The sequence below is a fragment of the Ranitomeya variabilis genome, chromosome 5 (genome assembly GCF_051348905.1).
Source record: "Ranitomeya variabilis isolate aRanVar5 chromosome 5, aRanVar5.hap1, whole genome shotgun sequence".
Classification (NCBI taxonomy): Eukaryota; Metazoa; Chordata; class Amphibia; order Anura; family Dendrobatidae; genus Ranitomeya; species Ranitomeya variabilis.
In genome coordinates, this window is record NC_135236.1 from 174,189,768 (window position 1) to 174,212,441 (window position 22,674).

The window sequence follows — 22,674 nt, forward strand, 5'->3', positions numbered from 1 at the left end:
TTCCCTGCTCCTTGCCTGGAACCACTTAGTCACACAGCTGGGTTGTTGGGGGGAAGACTTTCTGCCCTGGACAGAGGGGACGTGGTGACTGCTGGGAAAAGAGAGGGGAGTGGTCAGAAAAGTGCGGGAGAGAGAGCACGCCAGAGAGGGGACAGCGTGCCAGAGAGAAAGCAGGCTGCAGCGCCGCGCTCCCCATGACAGAGTGCTCCCCGTGAGGGCACTAAGGCTGGAGTGAGAGTGGGGACTTGGAAGCCTCCATAATCTGAGAAGACTCTTCCCCTGACAGTGCAGAGACAGTGACTCAGTGCAGCCCTGGTGACCGCAGGGACAAGCAAGGATCCCTGAGTGTGATAAGTAACTGCCCAGTATGTGTGTGATATCGTTAATACAGAGTAGCTGCCAGGCTTACGGAGACTCCTGCAGCAGTGACGAGAGACTGTGCTATTTCCTGGTTCCAGTTTCACTTTGAGAAGAACAGGCTGCAGAAACTTAACCCCGGACTTTCCGGGAGACACAGAAAAGACCAGAATCTCAAGCCCTGCTGGTGACTGTATCCACATTGGGAAAAAGGACCCTCCAGTCAGGATCTCCCTGGGCTGATAAGTTACAAGAACACTCGTTAACCCTTTTGATTCCGCTTAACGGTTTACTGTTTTACTTGACTCTATTAACCCCGTTTACTCCCTGCGAGGAGAATTCTACCCCTGTTAATAAATCCCCTTCAACAGTTGGTCTGTCTGTTCCGTGGTGACATACTTAACCCTGCACTCTATTGCAATTCGACCCGAAGAAGAGGAAGGTGCCCTTTCCCCTATGGTGCATTGAAATATGCTCCGGCATTTAGGGGTGGCGAAATCGTGTACCCCAACAAATTTAGCTCTCTGGACAATTGCCCCTTTGCTCTCCCCACAATATGCTGTCATTACCCATGCCTCTGCAGTTGCCATTTTGGATGTGAAGACAATAGGATACCTATCTCAAGTGCAGATCGAATGGCAGCAGAGTGGAGGCTATTAGGTACAGTAACTATACATAAGAAATGCATTATCATATTTACCAAGAGGTGTGGAGGGTCATTGGAAAACAAACAAACATCAGGAGTTTAAGGATATGTGCACACGTTGCGGATTTTGATGCATTTCTGCAGCGTTTTTGGACGCACAGAATTGCCTCAAATCCGCAGTACAGAGTGCACACAATGTTAAAGAATGGGAAATGCATAAATGCTGTGCACATGTCAATTCTTTTTGCAGATCCACAGTAGCGGTTTGCATTCTGGCATATGAAAAAAAATCTCTTCCTCTCTCTCTCTCACACACAAAGACCGCAAAAAATCCGCATCAATTCCGCTGGAAACCGCAAGTGTTTTACCCTGCGTTTTCTGCCAAGAGATGCAGATTCTCTGCAGAAAAATCCACAGGCTAATCCGCAATGTGTGCACATACCCTAAAATATTGTGAAATTATGTAAAACTTATCTTGTAGCCATCAATGAAATGTTTAAAACAAGAGTGGGGAATCTTTTTTTGCCAAGGGCCATTGAGATATTTAAAACATCATTTGCAAACCATGCACAATTATCAACTTTAAATTATCCTGCTCTATTTGGTTAAATATTTAATTAACTTGCCTATAATGTGATGGCTAGAACTGTCTGTCTTTGGTGAGGCATGCGATTAGAGATGATCAAACCTAAACTTAACCCCTTCACTTCCTGACTAGGCCATTTTTTTCAATTCTGACCACTGTCACTTTATGAGGTCATATCTCTGAAATGCTTCAACGGATCCTGGTGATTCTGAGATAGTTTTCTTGTGACATACTGTACTTTATGTTAGTGCTAAAATTTCTTCGATTTGACTTTATTTGTGAAAAAAACGGAAATTGCAAAAATTTTGAAAATTTAGCAATTTTTTAACTTTGAATTTTTATGCCCTTAAATCAGAGAGATATGTCACAAAAATTAGTTCATTGTTAGGTGTCGAGTTCCCGCCTCCACACAGGGGGGGAATCTTGAACCATTTCCGCTGCGGTCTCCCATTCTTCTCGCAGTGGAGTCTGCTCAGCGGAGACGTCGGTCCCAGCGTCTAGCTCAGGCTGATACTGGACAACTGGTTACTACTACCCTTCAGGGCTCTGTTCTTGTAGCCAGCAATGTTCAGCAGCGAGCAGGTCTTTCTGGGACTAAGTCCTGCTTTTCCCTTACTGAGCATGGCCACGGGACGACATCCCATTGGAGGTCGGGGGTCACATGCTCAGGTCCTGTTGCGGCTCCTATTGGTCCTTCTGGAAGGTCTTGTAGCACTGCCGCTCAGCCATGCGCTAGTGTACTCTTGAAATTGTGTGTGTGTTGATGAGTGAAAGTCGTTCATTAATCATCCCCTCCCTTGTGTATGACTGCTCGTGTAAGGTGGATGTCTGCTATCTAGTGCCCAGCTGAGCCACCAGCAATAAACACATGAAACAGCGTCTAATTGCTGTGAAACAATTTTTTATTTTCACAAGTGTAAAAGGAAAAAATGGTCCACTAAAATTGTTGAGCAATTTCTCCTAAATACGCCGATACCTCATATGTGGGGGAAAACCACTGTTTGGGTGCACAGCAGGGCTCGGAAGGGAAGGAGCACCTTTTGACTTTTTGAATGCAAAATTGGCTGGAATTGAGAGTGGACGCCATGTTGCGTTTGAAGAGCCCCTCATGTGCCTAAACATTGGAAAACCCCCACAAGTGACCCCATTTTGGAAATTGGACCCTTTAACGAACTTATGTAGCTGTGTGGTGAGCACTTTGAACCCCCAGGTGCTTCACAGAAGTTTATAACGTAGAGCCGTGAAAAAAAAAATCTAATTTTTTCCACAAAAATGATCTTTTAGCCCCAGTTTTTTTTATTTTCACAAAGGTAACAGGAAAAAATAAACCACTAAAGTTGTTGCACATTTTCTCCTGAATACGCCGATACCGCATATGTGGGGGAAAACCACTGTTTGTGCGCACGGCAGGGCTCAGAATGGAAGAAGTGCCGTTTTGGATTGCAGACTTTGATGGAATGGTCTGCGGGCGTCATGTTGCATTTCCAGAACCCCTGATGTACCTAAACAGTGGAAATCTTCCAAAAGTGACCCCGTTTTGGAAACTAGCTTGCTAACTCGCTAAAAAGTTAATCGACGCAACTAATTCTTTCTTTACAATAGAAAAGCGGACGTCACCAACAATGTGACTTACGCTCCCTTAATGCACTTTTTATGCTGGAAAAAAAAAAAAGCTACCTCCCTACCTATAAAACTACTCTGTACTTTTTTTTTTCTAAAACAAGATCAGTCGTCACTAATGCTGTGACGCTGGCTGTACTAACACGCTACCACTAAAACTACGCTATACAATTTTTTTTTCTCTAAAAGAAGATCGGTCGTCACTAACGATGTGATGCCGGCTACGCTACCTTGCTATGTCTAAAACTATGCTGTACTAACTACTATTATTTTTTTCTAAAAAAAACTTGGACGTCACTTAGACTGCGAAGTCCGCTACACTAACTAGCTAAAAAAGAAAAAGTCCCGTGGCGCAGTATCTGATCAGCAGCGATACTGATCAAAGCCCTGCGGACACAGGAAGAGCACAAATGCTCTCCGTGGGACGCCATGCACAGGAAAAAATGCGCAAAAAAGTACGCAAAAAAATCAATTGGAGGGAGGAGAGGGAGGAGGGAGTACTGGAACAGGGAGGGGGGATGGAAAAGGGGACATCAAACACTGACGCTGGCTATGGTACTTTGCTGAGCCTGAAACTACACTGTACTAACTACAATTATCATTTTTTCTAAAAATAAAAAATCGGACTTCGCTTAGACTGAGAAGTCCGCTACACTAACTAGCCAAAAAAAGAAAAAGTCCTGTGGCGCAGTCTCTGATCAGCAGCGATACTGATCAAAGCGCTTCTGACACAGGAAGAGCACAAATGCTCTGCGCGGGATGCCACGCACAGGAAAAAAAGCGCAAAAAAGTGTGCAAAAAAATCAATTGGAGGGAGAAGAGGGAGGGGGGTACTGGAACAGGGAGGGGGATGGGAAAGGGGACATCAAACAATGACTACGGTACATTGCTGAGCCTGAAACTACACTGTACTAACTATGATTATTATTTTTTCTAAAAAAAAAAATCGGACTTCACTTAGACTGCGAAGTCCACTACACTATCTAACTAAAAAAAGAAAAAGTCTTGTGGCACTGTCTCTGATCAGCAGCGATACTGATCAAAGCACTGCGGACACAGGAAGAGCACGAATGCTCTGCGCGGGACGCCACGCACAGGAAAAAAAGCGCAAAAAAAGTACGCAAAAAAATCAATTGGAGGGAGGAGAGGGAGGGGGTACTGGAACAGGGAGGGGGATGGGAAAGGGGTGGGGGAGATGCTGCTGCTGTTATCACAGGAGTCACACAGCAGGCAGATGGCAGCACAGCACAGATCGCAGATCAGCAACAGTAGGGCAGGAGATCACAGGGACGATCACACTGGCCACCAATGGAATCTTTTCTCAGGTGACACAGAGGGGCTTAGATCACCGCTCTGCACGCCAAATCTGAGGTAAAGATGGCATGCAGGGCGGTGATCGCTATTTTAAATTACCCCCTTTGGGGCTGATTTGCTAGAAGCTATTGTTCAGCCAATCAGCGCCATAGGGGTTGATCAGGTGAGGTGACGTGGCGATCACCCCATCTACTGTGACGGCTGTGATTGGTGCTACGTCCAGTTCATGAGGACATCCAGCAGAGGGCGCCTCACCGCGACTCAAGGTAACTACAGGTCAGTCCCGTGCAATCCATTCATTCCCCGGGTTTTTACAGGCAGGGGCGGCTGCATTAACAGGCTTCTGCTTGTAAAATTAGTTAACCCTTTAAGATGGATTTACAACGTGGGACAGAACGACGGAAGGTATGGAATATTGTTGTTTGTTTTTTTGTAACTTTGTTCCAGGTGACAAGGGTCTTCAGGTGGATTAAGAGTCTAATAAAATATTACAACAACATGTGTCTTTATTTCATTAAAGGACTTTGTAATTATGTGTGTGTGTTTTATTAACTATTTCGTACTATTGGATTAATAATGGATAGGTGTCATAATTGACGCCTCTCCATTATTAATCTGGCTTAATGTCACCTTACAATAGCAAGGTGACATTAACCCTTCATTACCCCATATCCCACCGCTACACAGGAGTGGGAAGAGAGTCGCCAAGTGCCAGAATAGGCGCATCTTCCAGATGTGCCTTTTCTGGGGTGGCTGGGGGCAGATGTTTGTAGCCAGGGGGGGCCAATAACCATGGACCCTCTCTAGGCTATTAATATCTGCCCTCAGTCACTGGCTTTACCACTCTGGCGGAGAAAATTGCGTGGGAGCCCACGCCAATTTTTTCCGCCATTTAACCCTTTATTTTAGCAGCTACAGTGCCAAAATTTTGCACATACACACTACTAACATTAGTAGTGTGGAATATGCAAAAAAATAAGGGATATGAGATGGTTTACTGTATGTAAACCATGTCTCATATCCTGTCGGGTTTGGGAAGGAGAAACGAAAAGCCGGCAATTGAATTACCGACTTTTCTCTCTAACACTGCTGCGTATTTCTCGCAAGTCACACTGCTGGTCCGTGTGTAATCCGTATTTTTCTCACCCCCATAGACTTTCATTGGTGATTTTTTTTGCGCATTACGGTGACAAACGCAGCATGCTGCGATTTTGTACAGCCGTAGAAGACCGTATAATATGGATCGGTAAAATACGGCTGATAGGAGCTGGGCCATAGAGAATCATTGGGCCGTGTGTTATGTGTATTTTACGGGTGTATTTTCTGCGCTCATACGTCCGTAAAACTCGCTAGTGTGACGCCGGCCTTAGTTAAACTATTCCTGGCCAATTCAACTCATGTTTTTTCTTCAGAATAGATGCTATTCTTTCACTAAATAATTTGATCAAACTTCCCTTTTTTACCAAAATGGCTTTATGGTTTCACATATGTCTTGCATTGGTGACCTAACACCTTGCATTGGTTCATGCTTCTGTGGTGGAAGCAAAGCTGAACTTTAGGATCCTGAAAAATGCAGAAAAAAATCAGCAAAACATGCTTTTTTGTAAGCAGCTTCTTTCCTACCAAGAGAGCAGGTTTTGCCTGCAAAAAAACAGTAAAAAATGCAACTTGTGAACATAGCCTTAGTGTCCGGTGCTGAACTCTGAACACGGACTTCTCCTGGAAGTCTGTTGCAATGTTAAGATTTCCAGGTGATGTCTGGGAGGAGAGGAAATTTTCCTGCTAAAAAAGTTCAGGTCTCCATTGTTTTCAATAGCATTTGGGTTCTGGTTCAAGTTCAGGTACAGTTATGGTACCCGAACTGAACTTTTGGGTCGGGTACCAGAACCCAAACTTACATGGGTCCACTTATCCCTACATGAAATGTCAGGTGATAGGTGCTACTCACAACTGCTTTTCCAGGTTTGTGTAGGACAATCTGGAGTGCAGTCAACTCTTGGCGATGATAAGTTTTGTAAAGAACAGCTCCGTTGGAGTAAGTTGTTCCAAACACAGATACATATTTCATTGCATGTCTCTTCAAAGGGAAACATTAATCACTGCTCATGTAACATTTATAGAACTTAGGTCTTCTGTGTGCATCACATAGGTGATGCCAAGACTGCTGTATGTATCACATATGATACACTAAGATTGCTGTATATACATCCCTGAGAATACGCTGAGACTGCGGTATATGCAACAAATAGGATACACTAAAACTCTGCTGTATATATCACATAGAATACATTGCAAGTGCTGTATATACGTCATGTTTGAGTCACTGAGACTGTTGTATATATATCACATAGGATACACTGAGTCTCTGCTTTTTATATAACATAGGATACACTGTGACTGCTGTATATACATCACATAGGAGAAACTGAGACTGCTGTGTGCTTCACATACGATACACTAATACTACTGTTGACATCACATAGGATACACTCAGACTGCTGTATATATCACAGGATACATTGAGACAGCTATATACATCACATACTGAGACAGTGCTGTATGTGTATGTATCACATAGGATATACTGAGACTGTTGTATATAATACATAGAATACACTCAGACTTTGCCGTATATATATAACATAACATAGGATACACAACATTACTGCAATAGCGTTCATCCCTGATTGGCTAGAGTGGTGACGAGTGCTGCCGACAAGACATCACCACTGCAGACAAGTCACCTGGGACCAGAGGAGCAGAGCAGCGGCAGAGAGCTGTCGTTGGACCCAGGGAGGTTGAGTACTTGCTGAGTTTGCTATTTTAAGTATCTTACACAGTTTGGGATACACGTTCCTGAATGTGGACAACCCCTGTAATCCTCCTTCCATCTCTTACACAAGAAGTAACTTTAATCAGTTAATCAGTGCATGTCTGATTTTGGACTGTCGATCACGTTGTCCATGGTAATCCTGACGTGTCAGTCGGTGGCTTTCTCATAAAGAACAGGGAAACACTCAGCTGAACGAGTGCTGTTATGCATGGAAGAGTCTGTTGAGATTGGTGTCGCCCAACCAGTTGGATAGAGCATTGTTAGGTTTACTGTCATCTTATGTACATGGCTAGCTTTAGCAACTTCACGTATCGAAGGATTTGTATATTGCTATTTTCATGATCCTATGCAGAGGAGACAAAACAAACATAATGACAGGCCAGAGCTCAGTGTAAAGTAGGACTTCTATTTAATCATTAACCTTGAAAAGCTAATGAACACTATTTAGTGATTTCTTTGCAGGGACATGGGTTGCACAGCACAAACACAGGAATGCTCGATTGTGCATATAGTAACTGATAGAAGAAAGAAATGTTAAAAAATATCGAACGATCAAACCATTGAAGCCTAGCAATGTACTCTTTATGCAGACAAAGAGAAAAATGTAAGCTGTGTAATTAAAAAAAAATCTGCCATCAGCTTCTATATTGTTTTTCTTGATTTATTACAGTGCTCTGTGTACTCAAAAATAATGTGAGAACTCCGCACCCTCCATGTAGGAATAAGCACAAACTGCATACCTCAAATGAAAAGATTTGAGGTTTCTGAAAGGAACAATAACATTGGCAGCCATTTTCTCCACTTTGTGATAAGGGTATAATGGTATTCATAGGTGCTAGGAAGGAAACATTAAATTACTATATCTTTGTATTTTGCATTTTATACCGATATTATCTAAACAATGCCTTTAGGCAGAAATAATGATGCAATGTGGCAATACAGTGGGCATAATTATATGCACAATACTATAGAGGCTTCATATACGGTAATATACACCCAATATTGGTAGTTCCTCTATCCTTCAAACCACATATCCAAGTCCTTTCCACTTCTTACTGACTCCAACTGAAAAATGTCCCGTGCTCTGAGGGGGCTCACCCGGAGCTACGCCAATGTAACTGTATCGGTGTGCACAGCATGCCGATACAGTTACATTCTGTGGCAGAGCAGGGAGGATCAATCTCCCTGCTCTGCCATCCGGATGCTATTTGGCCCCTAAGCAGGCGGGGGGGCCCGGTGCCAGCAGTGAGCCACCGCCCCTCCCGTCATCGCAAATGCAACTGTATCAGCTGGATGCCGATACAGCTGACCCCATTGATGAGAGAGAGCGCGTTACGCAGACACTGACAGGGGCCGCGATGATGCCACTACTCGGCACCTGCGGTCCGGAGATGTTCGGGCACTCAGAGCAGCGGAGGTACCAGGAGGAAAAGTGAGTATTGTATTTATATTTTATGGGGGTGCATTATTTTTAGGGCTAGCGGAACGCACCAAATAATAAGAAAGATAGAATAAGGTGCGTTCGCAGCCCGGGGTCCACCATGCAGAGATGGAACCTGCTGCCAAGTAATGACGGACTATATGGCGGTACAATGTGAATACACACACGGGTTAACTTCACCCTGTGTGAAGGAAGCGAACCCTGTTAAGTCACAGGGCCGCGGTACCGCACACGAGCGCAAGCAAGGAGTCACCGAGCTCAGTCCTGAGACTTGGGATCCGAGTCCGTCTAGACCACTTGCGTTCGACACCGCTAATGGGGTGTCCGCGTAACCAAAATAATAATTAAAGCTGCACGAGAGTGCGTGCGGTGTCACACTGGCGGACGCCACTAACCACCCAGGCTTGGGTCAGGAAAGCGCTGAAAGCGCATGGCGCCGCACTGGCGGTCACAGCAATTGGACACTGTATGGTGTGTTACGTGCTGATGGCTAAGTCGGGCGCTAGATAGCAATCATCCACCTTCCGCGAGCAGTCATCCAATAGGGAGGGGATTTCCAAGAACGACTTTCACTCAAAACACACACACGTTTACAAATGTACACTAGCGCATGGCCATGCGGCCATGCGAGCCTTATATAGCTGCAGCAAGTAAAAGACCTTCCTAGAAGGACCAATGAGAGACTGCCATACCTGAGCATGTGACCCTAAATCTCCACTGAGAGATCTTGCCCTGGGCATGCTCAGTGTGTGCAAAGCAAGACTTAGCCTTAGCACTTAAAGGACCTTCCTGAAAGGACCAATGGACTTAGCTGCAGTATCTGACCATGTGACCCTCGATCTCCACTGAGAGATCTTACTCAGGGCATGCTCAGAATGAGAAAAGCAGGACTTAGTCCCAGAAGCGTCTGCTCGCCACTGCCCAGCACTGACTTCAATGGCAGAAGCCGGAAAAGCAGCAGTAACTCTTTGTACAGAGTGGGACTGAGCAAGACACTGGGACTGACGTCTCCACTGCGGCTGGAGAAGAATGGGAGACCGCAGCGGAGATGGTTCGAGATTCACCCTGTGCAGAGGTGGGAACTCGACACCTAACAATTATGCTATAGAGTCTGCCTATGGGGGCCTGCATTATACTATGGAGTCTGCCTATGGGGCGCTGCATTATACTATAGAGTCTGCCTATGGGGTATGCATTATACTATTGTCACGGATGTGTCAGAGGCTTCAGACCGTTGCACTGAATCTGTCTGCAGAAGGTCTCGGTTGTTTTTTTTTCAGACTAATAGCCACCTCCCCTAATGCTAGACCACACCTGGACCTGGGTGTTTATAACTCCCTAATTCTTGTTGGGAGGTGTGAGTGTTACTTCCATTCCTCCCTTGTGAAGGCTTGGAGCTACAACAGTCAGATAGCTTCCTTTCTGGTGTTGGGAGGACATCTGGTGTTTCCTCTCTGAGTCTGCTCAAAGATAAGTGTTCCGCCCTGTTCCTCTATCCCAGTTGTCTGTAGTGTAGTGGGGATTGACTAGCTCTCATCCTGTCCTTCCCTATGCTTACCTCTAGGGTCTGACAGGGCTTAGGTATCCTGCTCGGCAATAGGTGCACAACCTATTTAGGGTCTTAGGGCAGACAGGGTGACATTAGTTCTGCCTAGGGGTCTCCACTTCCTGCTTTCCTAGCATTGGGCTGCCCTTCCCCTTATCCCTTTGTGTTGCACTTAGTCTTACACCTTGCGTGACAACTATAGAGTCTGCCTATTGGGGGCTACATTAAACTATAAAGTCTGCATATGGGGGACTGCACTATACTATCCAGAGTCTGCCTATGGGGTGCATTATATTATGTAGAGTCTACCTATGGGGGGCTGCATTATACTATAGAATCTGCCTGTGGGAGGCTGCATTATACTATACAGAGTCTGCCTATGGGGGTGCATTATACTATAGAGAGTCTACCTATGGGGGGCTGCTTTATACTATAGAGTCTGCCTATGGAGGCTGCATTATACTATAGATTCTGCCTATGGGGTGCATTATACTATATACAGTCTGCCTATGGGGAGTGCATTATACTATAGAGTCTGCCTATGGTGTGGGGCATTATATTATAGACTCTGCCTATGGGGGTGAATCATACTATAGAGTCTATGGGGAATGCACTATACTATATAGAGTCTGCCTATAGGGAGTGCATTATACTATATAGAGTCTGCCTATGGGGAGTCCATTATACAATATAGAGTATGCCTATATGGAGTGCATTATACTTTATAGAGGCCTATGGGGAATATACTACACTATATGGAGGCGTATGGGGAATACATGATATTATATTGAGGACTATCTGGTGCATCTATAATATAATGCTGGGAGCGTCACTCTGTCCAAAGCCTTTATAGACTGCGCAGGCGCAACGCACAGTCTGGACCAGACTAACTTATTTATCCCCACCCCCCAATATACCGGCCATGGGGGCTCTACACACCCGCGTATCCCCCATAATATAGCGGCCATGGGGGCTCCACACACACCTGTATCCCCCTAATATACCGGCCATGGGGGCTCCGTGCTCTGCAGCTCCAGTCAGGTTAGCTGTAGAGCCCAGCGGAGCTCCAGGACCTTCGATGATGTCACCACCAGCATGTGACCAGTGACGCGAGTGGACGGAGTCAGCCCTCGCTGTGCTGGCTGCAGGGGTGCTGTATCCATTATAGCCAGCGCCGCACTCAGGCAGTAAGTACAGCTGCTCGCACTCAGCACAGCCACTCACAGCCGCCCACACTCAGCAGAGCCACGCACAGCCGCCCGCACTCAGCACAGCCATGCACAGCCGCCCGCACTCAGCACAGCCACGCACAGCCGCCCGCACTCATCACAGCCACGCACAGCCGCCCGCACTCAACACAGCCACCCGCACTCAGCACAGCCACGCACAGCCGGCCGCACTCAGCACAGCCATGCACAGCGGCCCACACTCAGCACAGCGGCCCGCACTCAGCACAGCCGCCCGCACTCAGTACAGTCGCCCCCCACTCAGCACAGCCGCCCGCACTCAGCACAGCCGCCCGCACTCAGCACAGCCGCCCGCACTCAGCACAGCCACGCACAGCCGCCCGCACTCAGCACAGCCACCCACACTCAGCACAGTCGCCTGCACTCAGCACAGCCGCCCGCACTCAGCACAGCCGCCCGCACTCAGCACATCCGCACTCAGCACAGCTGCACTCGGGCAGTAGAGCCAGAGAGAGAAAGATGGGAGGAACATATGGCAGAATGGAAACAGGAACAGGCAGAATGGGTGCAGCACATTACAACAGAATGGGGGCACAGGATGGGAGCAGCACATGACAGAATGGGGGCGCAGGATGGGAACAGCACATGACAGAATGATTGCGCACGATAGGAGCAGCACATGACAGAATGGGGGTGCAGGATGGGAGCAGCACATGACAGAATGGGGGCGCACACATGACAGGATGGGGGTGCAGGATGGGAGCACATGACAGGATGGGGGCGCAGGATGGGAGCACATGACCGGATGGGGATGCAGGATGGAGCAGCACATGACAGAATGGGGGCGCAGGATGGGAGCAGCATATGACAGAATGGGGGGTGCAGGATGGGAGCAGCACATGACAGAATGGGGGCGCACACATGGCAGGATGGGGGCAGCACATGACAGGATGGGGGCGCAGGATGGGAGTACATCACAGGATGGGAACGCAGGATGGAGCAGCACATGATAGGATGGGGGCACAGGATGGAGCAGCACATGACAGGATGGGGATGCAGGATGGAGCAGCACATGACAGGATGGGGGCGCAGGATGGAGCAGCACATGACAGGATGGGAGAGCAAGATGGGAGCAGCACATAACAGGATGGAGACCATATACCAATATAAATGCTCGCCACCCGGGTGTAGAACGGGTTCAATATCTAGTTATACTATATGGAGGCTATCTAGGGGGCCATCATACAGTGTGGAGATTACAGAGATAGGGCCATCATACAGTGTTGGAGCCATCAAACAGTTTGGGGGATACTAAAGGGTCAGTATATATAGAGTAAGGGGGCATTAAACTGTGTATAGGGGAGCTGTACAGTGGGGAGACACGGGACATTATTAAATGTAAAGTGGACACTTATTGTTATAGGGGAGCTAAGGTTACTGTGGCTGTCAAAGGGGCACACAGAGGGTATTATTACTTTCCAGGGGACAAGAAGTGGGCATTGTTTTCTAGGGCACTTTCACAGGGCATTACTATATTCTTGAGGGTTATTTTACCAGCTAAAGGACACATAGTACCACACAGTAGGTGCAGCAATAGGGACACATACGACAACAGCGGCTCAGTATTGGGGTATCAGCAGGATGAGGAGTTTGTGCAGGTTGGGAATAGTCCCATTGGGGACAGTGCTGAAAATATGAGACATGAAATCTATCTCTGTTGTAATCTCTGCAGCCGAGTCGTGGCTGGAAGAAGTTGTCATGTCGGTCTGGCCCAGATGGAAAAGACGTGAAAAGTGAACGATTCCTATGACTGAAAGCCCGAGGCTTCTGGGAGGAATAAAGTTTATTTCCTCCTGGCAGTGAGACTCTCAGTGCGGGCACCAGGCAGCTTCAGAATGTTATTAACTTGCACATAAAGCCTATATATGCAGGTTCAAAGAGGGTTTTTTATATGACAGGTTCACGTTAAGTATTGGAAGTTTTGAGGTCCGGCCTCCATGGCTCTGACTTGTTTTTCATGCACATCCCACAGATGCTCAATCATAATGAGAATTTGGAGGCCAATATGTTTGAAAGAGATTGTTGATGTAAAACAAAATTATGATTCATTGGGCAAAGACACCTTTCATTGCCCCATAGTTATATTCTAGAAGTCATGCTACCAGTGTAAGTGTTTTTTGGCAGCCTATGGCCCTACACACAGTAAGTTGTGATGCATGACAGGTATTTTAGAGATATTATATTCTGTTTTGTTTCTAGAACTTTTATTCAATTTATGTGTTTACAAGATAACAAGCAAACAACAAAGTCCATCAAGTCTGATCTTGAAGCCGTACATTTCTTTCTGTCCTAACATTCCGAATGTACTGATGCTCAGAGTAAGGAGCACATAAAGGAAAGTATGACAATGCAAGAGTGCAGGATTACACTACGTGGACATTGTGTATTGTCAGTTACCATGGAAATACAGAATCTATACAGGAGCTGGAGACAAAAATGATACAAATGAAAAAATGTTAGGACTTTTGTAAAATTGCTAATTTTTTAATGTAGATTGATTGGGATAATAATAATAAAAAAAAATGTCAAAAGTGTGCAGATCCTTTTCCCATGGTAGTTTTTGAAGGGCGTTACATTGGAAGTGTGCAATATTAGCAGGCATGCGTGGCTAGTGGTGGCAGGGAGCAGGCTGACAACGTCAATATCGTTGTCAGTGAAAGCTCTTGAAAAGCCTAGTACCTTACCACTGCTGTTTGATGAGTATTAGAGTCCAAGACACAATAGTTTTTCTTTTAAGGAAGAACTGACACGTCTGCTTTAGTAGAGATCATATATCTCAGAACAGTGTGGATGAATGAGATAAAAGAGTCTCAGGGGTCACTTTTCTATAAAGATGGCGTTTTTGTATAAAAGCAAACAATGACTTGTAGCCCATATCCTACCATTTCACAGCCTATATTATTTGCACTATGAGGACTTTAGCTCTTACAGTATATCTCCTGAGCTGAAACACAGTGTAAGTGTAGCCCTACTAATGGGGAAACAATGATTGACACAATAATTTTATTTGCTCTGCAACTGAATGCAAATTACTCTTTCAGCGCATCCATTTCTGTAAAAGGTGGTAATCCAGCCTCACAATATCCCTCAAAGAAGAATACTGATAAGAAGTCTATTGTTTGAAGGATTATTATTGCTGTATATGTCTGCATATTTTTCTAACTATATTATTGCTATTTTGCTAAAATTATTTTTAATAAAACTACATTATAATTTTCAGGATTTCTTCACACACTATTATACCGTGGTGTTTTAAACTGTATGAATGAACAAATTTACAAACACTTGCGTATTTTTCAATGCAACATGCATTTTTTGGTTGGCTTATTTTTACATAGTGCATATACAATTGTCCAAATGTGCCCTTCTTTCCCACCACATTCACTTGCACTATGAAATCATCACTTTTATCAGATGTTATTTAAAATTAATTACTTTTTTAAGCATCATTTAAAATCCTACTATAGGCGCTTTGCCTAGGGTAATATACAAGGATAAGCCAAAATATTAAAACCACTCGATATTGTGTTGTTCCACCTAATGCCTGCAACACAACTATGACCCATCATGACATGGACACTACAAGATCTGTAAGGGTGAACTGTAGTATCTGGAACCAAACTGTTAGCAGCAGATTCTGCAAGTTGTGATGTGTGACCTCCGGAGATCAGACTTACTTTCCCTGCATGTCCCAAAGATGATCAATCAGAATGAGATCTGGTGAATTTGGAGGCCAAGTGAATATCTCACATTTATTGTCATGTTCCTCAATCCATTTCTGAGCAGTTGTTGCGGTGTGGCAGGGGCATTATCCTACTAAAGAAAAGGCCACTGTGGTTAAGAAATATTGTTACCATAAAGAGGAGTATGTGGTCTGCATAATGTTCATCTATAAAAATGCCAGGACCAAAGTTTTAGAGGCAAATTATTGTCCAGGACACCACACTGTCTCTGCTGATTTGTCTTTTTCCAATATTAGATCCTCGTGCTCTCTTTTTCACATGGATATGCACTCTTCCATCAAAATGATGTAAAAGAAAACATGATTCATCAGACCTGTCTACCATCTTTCATTGCTCCATAGTCCAATTCTAGGACTCATGCTGCTAGTGAAGCTGCTGTTTGCAGTTGATGGCACCAAACACAGCAAGCTGTGATGGACTACGCTCTTGGTAGATACGAGCACCTTAACACTGGGAACCCTTCACAAGACCTACCATTTTGGAAATTTTAGAGATTTTGTATACAGCTTTGCTTATACAACTCTTACTCTAAGGCCGTGTTCACACTATCAGTATTTGATCAGTATTTTACATCAGTATTTGTAAGCCAAAGCCAGGAGAGGGTGAAAATTGCAAAAGTGGTGACGTGTTTCTATTATACTTTTCCTATACTTAGGCCTTTCCCACACGTCCAGATAATTCCGGTACCGGAAAAATCGGTACCGGAGTTATCCGTGTCCGTGTGTCAGTGAGCTCACATGACACATCAGTGTGGCACACGTGCGGCAGCCGTGTGCCGCCCGTGTGCCGACTGGGTACCACATGGACTGTGCAGGAGACAGCGCTAGAGATAAGCGCTGTCCCCTGCATCTGGTACTGAAGCCGGAATTCATTCCTTCTTCTCAGCAGCGTTCGCTGGAGAGAAGGAATGAAAAATCATATTTTTTTATATTTTTTTGTGGTTAAAATAAAGATCCTTGTCACCACCCCCCTCCCACCCCCTGTGCGCCCGCCCGCTGGAAATAAAATACTCATCCAGCTCCCTCGATGCTTCCTCTCAGCGCCGCAGCTTCTTTCTGTATGAGCGGTCACGTGGTACCGCTCATTACAGTGATGAATATGCGGCTCCACCCCTGTTATGATCCGGTGGTAGGATCTCAAAACTGACCTGATACATATAACCAGAATGTTAGGACAAGTTCTGGGGATGTGGAAGCTATACTGACCGCAATCCTGATCCTATCCAACACACTAAAGGCAGCCGTGGAGCGTTACCTAAAAACCTAGACGCCTCTTCACAGCCTGAGAAACTGACTGCCCCAAGAGAGAAAGCAAAGACCTCACTTGCCTCAGAGAAATAACCCCAAAGTTATAGACAGCCCCCCACAAATAATAATGGTGAGTTAAGGGGAAAATACAAACGTAGAAATGAAACAGGTTTAGCAAATGAGGCCCGCTAACACTAGATAGACAGAAAATAGATAGGAATCTGTGCGGTCAGTACAAAAACTATCAAAAATAAACCACCCAGAGAATACAAGAACCCCCACACCGACTCACGATGTGAGGGGCGCACTCTGCACCCCAGAACTAACCAGCAAGCAAAAAATCACATAGAAGCAAGCTGGACTGAACTCATAATATACTGAGAAACGTTTTCAAGGAAATAATGAGCAAAATGAACAAGCAAACTTAGCTTCTCCATAAGGAGACTGGTCACAAGGAATATTCAGGAGAGCAGAGAATCAGGACTGAATACACCGACAGCAGGCAACAAATGAAGGTCCAGGTGAGTTAAATAGGCCCAGCATAGAAGGAAATGAAGCAGCTGAGCCCAGCCATATCGCTAAAGGCCACCAGAGGGAGCCCAAGAACAAACTTACACAGTACCACTCATGACCACAGGAGGGAGCCCGAGAACGGAATTCACAACAGTACCCCCCCCCTTGAGGAGGGGTCACCGAACCCTCACCAGAGCTCCCAGGCCGATCAGGACGAGCCGAATGAAAGGCACGAACCAAATCGGCCGCATGGACATCGGAGGCGACAACCCAGGAATTATCCTCCTGACCATAGCCCTTCCATTTAACTAAGTACTGAAGCTTCCGTCTCGAAATACGAGAATCCAAGATCTTCTCCACCACATACTCCAACTCCCCCTCGACCAAGACAGGAGCAGGAGGATCAACAGAAGGGACCACAGGCACCACATATCTCCGCAACAATGACCTATGGAACACATTATGAATGGCAAACGATGTTGGGAGGTCCAAACGAAATGACACAGGTTTGAGGATTTCCAAAATCTTATAAGGACCGATGAAACGAGGCTTGAATTTAGGAGAGGAAACCTTCATCGGGACATAACGAGAAGACAACCACACCAAATCCCCCACACGAAGTCGGGGACCCACACAGCGACGGCGGTTAGCAAAGCGCTGAGCCTTCTCTTGGGACAACGTCAAATTGTCCACCACATGGTTCCAAATCTGCTGCAACCTATCCACCACAGAATCCACCCCAGGACAGTCAGAGGGCTCAACCTGACCCGAGGAAAAACGAGGATGAAAACCAGAATTGCAAAAGAAAGGTGAAACCAAAGTAGCAGAACTAGCCCGATTATTGAGGGTGAACTCAGCCAATGGCAAAAAAAGTCACCCAATCATCCTGATCAGCAGAAACAAAACATCTCAAATAAGTTTCCAAGGTCTGAATAGTTCGTTCGGTTTGGCCATTCGTCTGAGGATGGAAGGCCGACGAAAAAGACAATTCAATGTCCATCTTAGCACAAAAGGACCGCCAAAATCTGGACACAAACTGGGATCCTCTGTCAGACACAATGTTCTCCGGAATACCATGTAAACGAACCACATTCTGAAAAAACAGTGGCACCAAATCGGAGGAGGAAGGCAGCTTAGGCAAAGGTACCAAATAGACCATTTTAGAAAAACGATCACAAACCACCCAGATGACAGACATCCTCTGAGAGACAGGAAGATCCGAAATAAAATCCATGGAAATATGCGTCCAAGGCCTCTTCGGGACAGGCAAAGGCAAAAGCAATCCACTGGCACGTGAACAGCAAGGCTTGGCCCGAGCACAAATCCCACAGGACTGCACAAAGGAACGCACATCCCGCGACAAGGAAGGCCACCAAAAGGACCTCGCCACCAAATCCCTGGTACCAAAAATCCCAGGATGACCCGCCAACACCGAAGAATGAACCTCGGAAATAACTCTACTGGTCCATCTGTCCGGGACAAACAGTCTCTCCGGTGGACAACGGTCAGGTCTATTGGCCTGAAACTCCTGCAACACCCATCACAGATCAGGAGAGATAGCAGACAAAATCACCCCCTCTTTGAGGACACCAGTCGGTTCAGAAACTTCCGGGGAGTCAGGTACAAAACTCCTAGAAAGGGCATCAGCCTTCACGTTTTTCGAACCCGGAAGATATGAAACCACGAAATTGAAACGAGAGAAAAACAGCGACCATCGAGCCTGTCTCGGATTCAACCGCTTGGCAGACTCGAGATAAGTCAGATTCTTGTGATCCGTCAAGACCACCACACGATGCTTGGCCCCCTCAAGCCAATGTCGCCACTCCTCAAATGCCCACTTCATTGCCAACAACTCACGATTACCAACATCATAATTCTGCTCGGCAGGCGAAAACTTTCTTGAAAAGAAAGCACATGGTCTCATCACAGAGCCATCAGAGCTTTTCTGCGACGACAGCCCCTGCTCCAATCTCAGAAGCATCAACCTCGACCTGAAAGGGAAGAGAGACATCGGGCTGGCGCAAGACAGGAGCCGAAGAAAATCGACGTTTCAGCTCCTGAAAGGCCTTCACGGCCACAGAAGACCAATTTGTCACATCAGAACCATTCTTGGTCAAATCCGTCAAAGGCTTAACCACACTAGAAAAATTAGTGATGAAGCGACGGTAAAAATTAGCAAAACCCAAGAACTTCTGAAGACTCTTCACAGATGTAGGTTGAGTCCAGTCATAAATAGCCTGGACCTTGACTGGATCCATCTCAATAGTAGAAGGAGAAAAAATAAAGCCCAAAAAGGAAACCTTCTGGACTCCGAAGAGACATTTAGAGCCCTTCACAAACAAGGCATTGGCACACAGGACCTGAAATACCATCCTGACCTGCTTCACATGAGACTCCCAATCATCAGAAAAGACCAAAATATCATCCAGGTACACAATCATAAATCTATCCAGATACTCTCGGAAGATGTCATGCATGAAGGACTGAAACACAGAGGGGGCATTAGAAAGCCCAAAAGGCATCACCAAGTACTCAAAATGGCCTTCGGGCGTATTAAATGCTGTTTTCCATTCATTGCCTTGCTTTATGCGCACAAGATTATACGCTCCTCGAAGATCTATCTTGGTGAACCAACTGGCCCCCCTAATCCGGGCAAACAGATTGGACAACAGTGGCAAGGGGTACTGAAATTTGACCGTGATGTTATTTAGAAGGCGATAATCAATACAGGGTCTCAGAGAACCATCCTTCTTGGCCACAAAAAAGAACCCCGCACCCAAAGGGGACGAGGACGGGCGAATATGCCCCTTCTCCAAGGACTCCTTTATAGAACTCCGCATAGCGGCATGTTCTGGTACAGATAAATTAAAAAGTCGTCCCTTAGGGAACTTACTACCAGGAATCAGATTTATAGCACAATCACATTCCCTATGAGGAGGTAGGGCACTGGATTTGGGCTCATCAAATACATCCTGGTAGTCCGACAAAAATTCAGGGACTTCAGAAGGAGTAGAAGAAGCAATTGACACCAAAGGAGCATCGCCATGAATTCCCTGGCAACCCCAACTTGACACAGACATTGCTTTCCAATCCAGGACTGGATTATGAGCCTGCAGCCATGGCAGACCCAACACTACAACATCATGCAAATTATGTAGCACAAGAAAGCGAATCACCTCCTGATTTGCAGGAGCCATGCACATGGTCACTTGGGTCCAGTACTGAGGTTTATTCTTGGCCAATGGCGTAGCATCAATTCCCTTTAGTGGGATAGGGAATTGTAAAGGCTCCAAGATAAAACCACAGCGCCTGGCAAATGACAAATCCATCAAATTCAGGGCGGCACCTGAATCCACAAAGGCCATAACTGAGTAGGATGACAGAGAGCAAATCAAAGTAACAGACAAAACAAATTTAGGTTGTACAGTACCAATGGTGACAGACTTGGCGAACCTTTTTGTGCGCCTAGAACACTCTGAGATAACATGAGTAGAATCACCACAGTAAAAGCACAACCCATTCTGACGTCTGAGGTTTTGCCGTTCAACTCTGGTCAGAATCCTGTCGCATTGCATAGGCTCAGGTTTCTGCTCAGAAAATACCGCCAGATGGTGCACAGGTTTGCGCTCCCGCAAACGCCGATCAATCTGAATGGCCAAAGACATTGACTCATTCAGACCCGCAGGCGTGGGGAACCCCACCATAACATCTTTAAGGGCTTCAGAAAGACCCTTTCTGAAAATCGCCGCCAGGTCGCACTCATTCCATTGAGTGAGCACAGACCACTTCCTAAACTTCTGACAGTAAACCTCTGCTTCATCTTGGCCCTGAGAGAGAGCCAGCAAAACCTTCTCTGCTTGGTCTACCAGATTAGGTTCCTCATAAAGCACTCCAAGCGACAGAAAAAACGCATCCACATTTAGCAATGCAGGATCTCCTGGCGCCAGAGAGAATGCCCAATCTTGAGGGTCACCACGTAACAAAGAAATAACAATTTTAACTTGCTGAACAGAATCACCAGAGGAGCGAGGTCTCAGAGAAAGGAATAACTTACAATTATTCTTAAAGTTCAAAAACCTAGATCTATCTCCGGAGAACAGCTCAGGAATTGGTATTTTAGGCTCTGACATAGGACTGCGGACTACATAATCCTGAATGCCCTGTACCCTTGCAGTGAGATGATCCACACTAGAAGACAGACTCTGAATGTCCATATCTGCAGCTGAGTTCAGAACCACCCAGAGATTAAGGGGAGGAGAGAGGCAAAACACAGTGCAGAGAAGAAAAAAAAATGACTTCAGGATTTCTCTTCTCCCTCTTCTGCTGCATTAACACTTTGCGGCCTGCTGTACTGTTATGATCCGGTGGTAGGATCTCAAAACTGACCTGATACATATAACCAGAATGTTAGGACAAGTTCTGGGGATGTGGAAGCTATACTGACCGCAATCCTGATCCTATCCAACACACTAAAGGCAGCCGTGGAGCGTTACCTAAAAACCTAGACGCCTCTTCACAGCCTGAGAAACTGACTGCCCCAGAGAGAAAGCAAAGACCTCACTTGCCTCAGAGAAATAACCCCAAAGTTATAGACAGCCCCCCACAAATAATAACGGTGAGTTAAGGGGAAAATACAAACGTAGAAATGAAACAGGTTTAGCAAATGAGGCCCGCTAACACTAGATAGACAGAAAATAGATAGGAATCTGTGCGGTCAGTACAAAAACTATCAAAAATAAACCACCCAGAGAATACAAGAACCCCCACACCGACTCACGATGTGAGGGGCGCACTCTGCACCCCAGAACTAACCAGCAAGCAAAAAATCACATAAAAGCAAGCTGGACTGAACTCATAATATACTGAGAAACGTTTTCAAGGAAATAATGAGCAAAATGAACAAGCAAACTTAGCTTCTCCAGAAGGAGACTGGTCACAAGGAATATTCAGGAGAGCAGAGAATCAGGACTGAATACACCGACAGCAGGCAACAAATGAAGGTCCAGGTGAGTTAAATAGGCCCAGCATAGAAGGAAATGAAGAAGCTGAGCCCAGCCATATCGCTAAAGGCCACCAGAGGGAGCCCAAGAACAAACTCACACAGTACCACTCATGACCACAGGAGGGAGCCCGAGAACGGAATTCACAACACACCCCTATGGGAGGTGGAGCCGCATATTCATCACTGTAATGAGCGGCACCACGTGACCGCTCATACAGGACAAGCTGCGGCGCTGAGAGGAAGCATCGAGGGAGCTGGGTGAGTATTTTATTTCCAGCGGGCGGCGCACAGGGGGTGGGAGGGGGGTGGTGACAAGGATCTTTATTTTCACCCCAAAAAAATAAAAAAAAATATGATTTTTCATTCCTTCTCACCAGCGAACGCTGCTGGAGAGAAGAAATGAATGACGGCTTCAGCACCACAAGCAGGGGACAGCGCTTACTGTAGCGCTGTCTCCTGCACGGCACACGGACTGCACACAGACGGCATCCGTGTGCGATATGTGTTTTACACAGACCCATTGACTTTAATGGGTCCGTGTGATCCGTGCGCTCCCACGAACACTGACATTTCTCCGTG